The sequence below is a fragment of the Vespa velutina genome, chromosome 1, assembly GCF_912470025.1.
Source record: "Vespa velutina chromosome 1, iVesVel2.1, whole genome shotgun sequence".
NCBI classification, from domain to species: Eukaryota; Metazoa; Arthropoda; class Insecta; order Hymenoptera; family Vespidae; genus Vespa; species Vespa velutina.
Window position 1 is genome coordinate 1,567,501 of NC_062188.1, and position 7,500 is coordinate 1,575,000.

At 29.9% G+C, this 7,500-nt stretch overlaps 1 protein-coding gene across 2 annotated transcripts in view; it reads right to left on the reverse strand.

Moving 5' to 3' along the window:
• Positions 1-7,500, reverse strand: part of LOC124951033 (disks large 1 tumor suppressor protein-like) — a 165,945-nt gene that overhangs the window by 157,924 nt on the left and 521 nt on the right. For both annotated transcript variants that reach the window (XR_007101509.1, XR_007101508.1), the window contains exon 1: positions 7,463-7,500. This exon is cut by the window's right edge and continues 521 nt beyond it. The gene's annotated coding sequence lies outside the window, so the exon portion shown is untranslated. The remainder of the gene's footprint in view (positions 1-7,462) is intronic.

Consider the following 7,500-nt stretch of genomic DNA (forward strand, 5'->3'; position numbering starts at 1 on the left):
TTTTAACGAAGCCCTATCACTCCTTCCCCTTCTTCAATTTATTAACGAAGATAATCTCGTAGTAAGATTAAAATGCATTATGAAAGGACCGATATTATATCGGTTTCTGGCAACGATTACCACGGTCATCCATTTAAATTTTCTTCTATGCCACTTGAAATGTACCGATCGTACTTAGGACATATATACATAACTCAACTTGAAGAACTTTGTGCCAAAATGATATTTCGGTGATATAGTACTATGTTCAAATGATATTTCGGACATAGTACCTTAAAACTAAGCCAATTACTTGATATCCGAAGGTCAATGTGCGATATTAATTATTTGAGAAGTTTCATTCAATCTAAATTTATCAAACTTAATTGAGTTAATTAAATAAAATAAGATGAAATAAAATGGAGAAAAGGAAAGTGATAAAGAGAGAAATAAAGATGGTCATAAAATAAATTCTAGCGAACTATGCATACACACATACATACATAAAATATATATTACATATATATATATTATATAATAATATTTAATATAATATTATTTAATATAATTTATTATTATTATATAAATAAATATATATCTATAAACTATAGATATATCTGATATAACATAATGTATTGAGTAACAACTAAAACACGTGTATCTAACAATTATCACCGAAGAGAGAGAGAGAGAGATAGTATATACTTGGCTAAAAGGTGGTAACCGATAGCTACAGTCATGATACGGTTAAATAGCTAGCTAGCTTCTGTAGAACGACGACGGAACTCTCCGGAAGAAGAGCATATAAGCTCTCGCCCCATTTCCCATTCATTGCTCTTATTATCAGCCACGTTGCTTTTCCTCTTATCACGTATACTTACTTTACGCGACGTACATACGTATGTATATATGTATACGTATACATGTATACATCTTTATGTAAATATACATATCTATACATTGCACACGATTGACGAGGGTGTAACTATACACTTTTACATACATATGTACGTACATGTATATATACATATATATATATATATATATATATATATATAGAATGTATATATGTATATGTATAGATATAATATTACTATATAACATGAGAACGCTAAGAAGGTATACAACGTTCTCAGTTGATTTTATAATAGAGAAACTATACGATGCTCGATCTGTACTCTCAATGATACTTTTATAATATTTCTATTAAATAATATTAACAATTTATAATTATTTAAATATAAAATAAAAATGAGTTTATTATTATGATCCATTGAAAAACGAAATACTTCCATATATATATGTATGTATAAGGATACAGTTACACACACACACACAGACAGACACATATATACACACATAGATATAACATGAATAAAATTTATTGTAAGCTTAAGCTAGAATATTCAAATTTAATTATGTAATGCATAAACTATAAATATTCGATCCTCTATCTGTACTCTCAATGATCCTTCATAATATTTTAATTATATTAATATTTTGAAAATAAATAAATATAAAATAGAGGAGTATTCATTATTTGCGTATAGAAAACAAAGTACTTCTACGTAAATACGTGTGTATGTGTGTGTATGTGTGTAACTTGAGCAACGCTAAAACTGCACAGTGTTTTTCTCATGTTGATTCTGTAACGCAGAAACTACAATCGTGTGAAATTAATTATCAAAATGATTATTTTAATTATATCAATGGTTTTGAAAAAAAAAAAAAAGAAACAATGAAAAAAGAATGAAAAATAGATAAGTATTTGATTACTTCCAGACAGTATTGATTACTTTTGTAATGTATAAAGTAAATAATATCTACAAAAGAAATCAATGCACTGTGGCGATGCACATACATACGTACATCCGTACGTACATACATACATGCATACATACGTGTATACATACATGTATAGACACACACAGACACAGATATTATAGATGTTCAAGAGCATTCGATCACATAAAAATAAAAGCTTTTATTGTCGCCCTCATCTACGGGATATCACGTGCGTTGTATTTGAAATAATTTTTATGTACATTATCGTGCTTTAACGAAATTGCCATTAAATGTAACTGAGATTAATGAAGGAAAGTAATTTTGTTTTTCTTCTTTTTTCTTTTCTTTTTTTTTTCTTTTTCTTTATTCTTTTCATTTTTTTTTTCTTTTTTTTTTTTTTTTTTTTTTTTTTTGTTCAAAATAATCGCACAATAAATAAACGTACAAATGATAATAATAATGCGTATACAAGTAAGGCCGATATTAGTAAGTATCGTAATATCGTATAAATCGTAAAACGATCATACTATTCTTTTTTTTTCCTCGTCGTACCCCAACATCGTACCCCCACCCTCTCCTAACCCCCGAATCACCATTACGTCCTGTCCCAATAGGATAACACTAAAGTTCGGTCTCATTTTTGTATTGATATAACAGCGAATACGTTTCAACGAAGTTTACCGATACCCACGTGCACCTTTTGTTTTCAAATGAAAACGGAATGTATTTACATTGGTTGCCACTCTCGGCGTTCTATTTTTACGTTGTATCTCGTATCGTTTGAATCGATTTTATCCGAGAAAGAAGGGAAAGGGAAAGGGAAAGGGGAAAGGGATTAGAGAGAAATAGGAGAGGTTTGTTCGGAATCCTAACAATAAGGGGGTGTCGAAAAACTTTGAAAATAACAATAGAGATAACGTATGTAAGTTTTTCATAATCAAGTAAACTTATAAAAATAAAATATTATACGAGATTACATAACACACACACACAAACACATATACACAGACACAAAATATATACTATATATATATATATATATATGTTATTGTTTTTATATTATTTTTATAATTATAAAAACAATATTTGTATAGTTATATCATTTTTATATTTGTATTTATATTGTATTTATATAATATATAATATATAATATATAAACGATCAAACACGTGTATATACTTATCTATGTATAGATGTGTATGTGTGTGTTTATATGAGCGCATAAATAAAGTAGTGGAGGCAAAGTAAGCAAATCGTCGAGCCATAAACCATCCTTGACTCTCTTCTTCTCAGCTTTGCCTACGAAGCGCCTGCACCGCGAAATTGGAAACTATCGCCGCCGTCGGTGGTGTATGGCTTCCATTCCCTCAAACCCCACTCATTTTCTCTCATTCTTTCTCTCTCTCTCTTTCTCTCTGACTCTATCTCTCTCTCCCTCTCTCTCTCTCTCCCTCTCTTGTCCTGTCTTCTCGCTTTACATTTTCTCATACGACGATTATCAAAGATTCAAAGATGAGTTCCCATTTGCGGTCGGAATTTCTGAAGCGCTGATGAAACCGAAAATACGATTCTGCGTTCCAAAATATGAAAAAAAAAGAAAGAGAGAGAGAAAGAGAGAGAGAGAGAGAGAGAGAAAGGGTGGATTGGAAAATTAAAAGTTTTCCTACATATATATATATATATATATATATATATATATTATAAACAAACAAAAAATTGCGGATTTATTCGTTATTCATAGTTCGTATCGTTACGAGAAAAATATGGGGGGAGACAAAAAAAAAAAAAAGGAAAAAAAAAGAAAGAAAAAAAAAAACGAAAGAGAGATAGAAAAAATGTATAATTCGTCTATACGATTTATATACACGGCAAAAGAAAAATTACAAAAAGTTATTCGTTATTTGTGGTCTGCATTGTGAAGCAAAAAGAAAATCAAAAGGAAAGAGAAAAGAATAATAATAATTAAATCGAAATGATACACATTAAGCTTAATGATTCGAAGTATTTGAATTTTCGCGCCACAAATGAAAGCACCCTCACGTTAGTTTGTCGACGAACGCATGAGGGGGTGTAGGTGGTCTCTTTATAGTGGAACATTTGGTTCGATCGAACAACAAAGAACGATCGACGTTCGAGATACGATACGATACGATACGATACGATACAATACAATATGTTATGGAACGAGACGAGACAAGCTGCTTTTTTAATAACAACAAGTAAAGAAAACGAGCAATCATCGACGATTATTGTGAGTTTTGTATTATAACAACGATGAATAAAACTGGGAGGCTTATGTACGAGCAATCATAACAGACTTATCAAAAATTAAAAATGACATGTATCAAAAGAAATTGTTATAATATAAATGTAGTCAAGTATATATATATATATCGACGTTTGAAAATTTCCTCCCTGATTTCGAAGCTACAAAAAAAAAGCTCTACGTTACATCGATCAAATTATAAAAATAATAATAGTTCTGTATGTGTATGTGTTTGCTTGAACACACAGAAAATTATATATATATACATATATTAATTATTGTAATACCATACATACATATATGATAATTATACATATATATATATATATATATACTCATGTAATTTAAAAAAAAAATATATATATATATATATATGTGTGTGTTTGTAAATACTTATATTAAACTTGTTATTACGATTCGTTAAGTATGAAACTAAAAAAGCAACAAAAAAAATGTTCTTTGGAATTTTTTTTCTTTATTTTTAATTTTATTTTCTTTTTCTCTCCTTTTTAGTTTGTACAACACGAAGGTCTCTGTTTTAAAAACGAAGAAAACTAAAGGAGCCCCTGGCCGTGAGTAAGCCGACGCATAATAACCGTGGAAAAAGGAACGAGCAAGCCAGTGCCGAAATTATTAGCGCGTTTCCTTGGCAAAGATCCAAAGAAACGCGAAAACGAACGCTAGTATACATACATATATATATATATACATACATATATACATACATACATACATACATACATACATACATATATACATAAATACCTACGTTCTCCCGATTATTGCAACACGCTTTATTATGCTGGCCTACATGTCGTATCAACGAAGATCACAAAATAAATGCAAACAAGCGTCCTATCTTTACCATTTCTTTTTTGTTCCTTTCTTATATCTCTTATTCGCGTTTCACGATCGAGAGAGAAAGCAAGAGAAAAAGAAAAAGAGAGAGAAGAAAAAAGAGAAAGAAAAGAAAGCCAAGAAAATTCAAAAGATAAACGACATGCGAAAAAGACTCGAATGTTACTATTCGCTTATTCACCCTTGTCCTTAACACCACCTACCCCAGCCATCCACCCACTCCCTCTATTATTCAAAAGCCTGATCTCACATTTTATTTACAGTACGAAATTAACACATTTATGTAACGATTAAAGAGACGTTTCCCATGTACCAATACGACTTTAAAATTATATTTTAAGATACATGCAACCATATACACACTATATATATTTTAAAATGTATATGAGAGATTGTAATATATATATATATATATATATATATATATATATATATAGAGAGAGAGAGAGAGAGAGAGAGAGAGGAAGAGAAAGAAATAGATAGATAGTATTTATAATATATGCAAGTATATACCTATATATTTTATAATATATAGTATATATATATATATATTATAATATATATATTATAATGTATATATGATATATATAAATAAACGTAATACTATGTATATATATATATATATATATATATATATATATATATATAAAAGTATGCTGTCATGCTTCTATTCAATGTCGCCGTTTGCTAAAACCTTCGAACATGCTATCTTGCTTTTACAAGTTTGCAATGAGACACACGACATATTTACATACATTTGAGTGAATCAAGAGTTCAATTGTCAACCAAGAGACAATTACATATGTCAAAGAACAATGGAGATGAACAAACGATTGATCGTTCCGAAACAGATTATTCAAACAATCGATCCCATTCAATCGATAACTGAACAAATATAACAAAAAGGAGACTACGAGACAGTCAATTACCTTTTCGATGATTGGAAACATAATGAAAATTATTCGAATTTAAAATTTTTACGTATTAATATTCACGATTCTTATTAATCCGTCGAATTATATAATCGTATTTCTCTTTGGATAATCCGTGAAAATGAAAAAAAAAAAATATCGATCGTGATCCATCCAATTTGAAATCCAATTGAAAAACTGAAACAATTAAACAACGGCTAATATATATATATATATATATATATATATATATATATATATATATATATATATACATATGTATGTTGTATGTTGTATGTATATATGTTTATAAAACGAACGTGATTATTGGCTATTTTTTTTTTTTTCACGAATCACAGAAACTGTTTCGAAAGAGGATCCAAAATGCAGAATGCGGATAACGACGTAAATAAAAATATACGGAAGAAAAACGAGCGTCCAGTTGAAACTGTCGGTTAATTCGAAAAATACGTCTATCTGGATTATAATCTTTATAATCGTTAGAATGTTACAAGATTAAAACGTTTTTGTAGTTAACTTTACACGATAATTCCATTTGATTATCTACCTACACTATCGTACCATATACTACCTTTATATTTCAATTTATATGTATGTACTAAAGCTAATCTTAGAAGTAATATCATTCGAATTAGATCTATTCCTGGTTGTTAAATCGATTAGAGGCAATTCAATAAATTCGTACTTTTTAAACAACGTTAGTCCGTAACTAATGTTAAATGTTTGACGTTGTTAGATCTATGTATGTAGATTTAAGATACTTATCTAACTCTGCCGTACGATAATCTAACTTGCTAACCGTAATAGTCTTCCATCGATTTGTACTTTCGTTCCATCTATATATATATATATATATATATATATATATATATATATATATATATATATATCGTAGCAGGTCGCAGTTTTACAAAAAGCAAAAAGAGGAATAAAAAGAAAAAAAATTTACGAATAATAACGAAGGAAAGAAAAAAAAATATCGAAATAAAAATAAAGCGTTGAACATTATGTACAACCATATATACGTATATATATACACACACACACACACACATGCATACTCACAAGCGCACTGTATCATATTCATAAAATCGTAATACCGCGGATATTTGAATTTCGAATTTCGGGAGAGAGATTGTAGAAGATAAAGAAGGAGTGAATCGATAGAAAGCAAAGGTTAAAATCTACGGTCGATAGGAGTAGTTTAACGAGTGTAGTTGTGTGAACGACACAACCATGATGACAGCTGACCGAGTGACCCGGTGGCCCTTAACCGGTACTCTCTGACCACAACCAATTACTATTACGTGAAACGCGTATCACGTAGAATGCAAAGGCATGACGAAAAGAAGAATAATGGTTGAAGGTAAGGGATTAAGGGGGAGGGGGTTGGAGGAAGAAGGTGAAGGTACTACGTAGGAGGGAAAAAAAAGGAGCAGAAAAGAAAAAAGAAGAGAAGAAGGCAAAAAAAAACATGGACGCGTATTTTTTTACACCGTGTTTATACGTACATACATACGTACGTGCATATGTATTTATGAGTGTATATATGCGTATATATATATACATATATACACAGGGCCAGAAAGAGATCTTCGCTTGCTTGCGTCTACTCTAAAAAAAGCTCATAGAAGCTTACCACCTTGCTTACGGACTGGCATCCTTTATCCTCCGTCGACC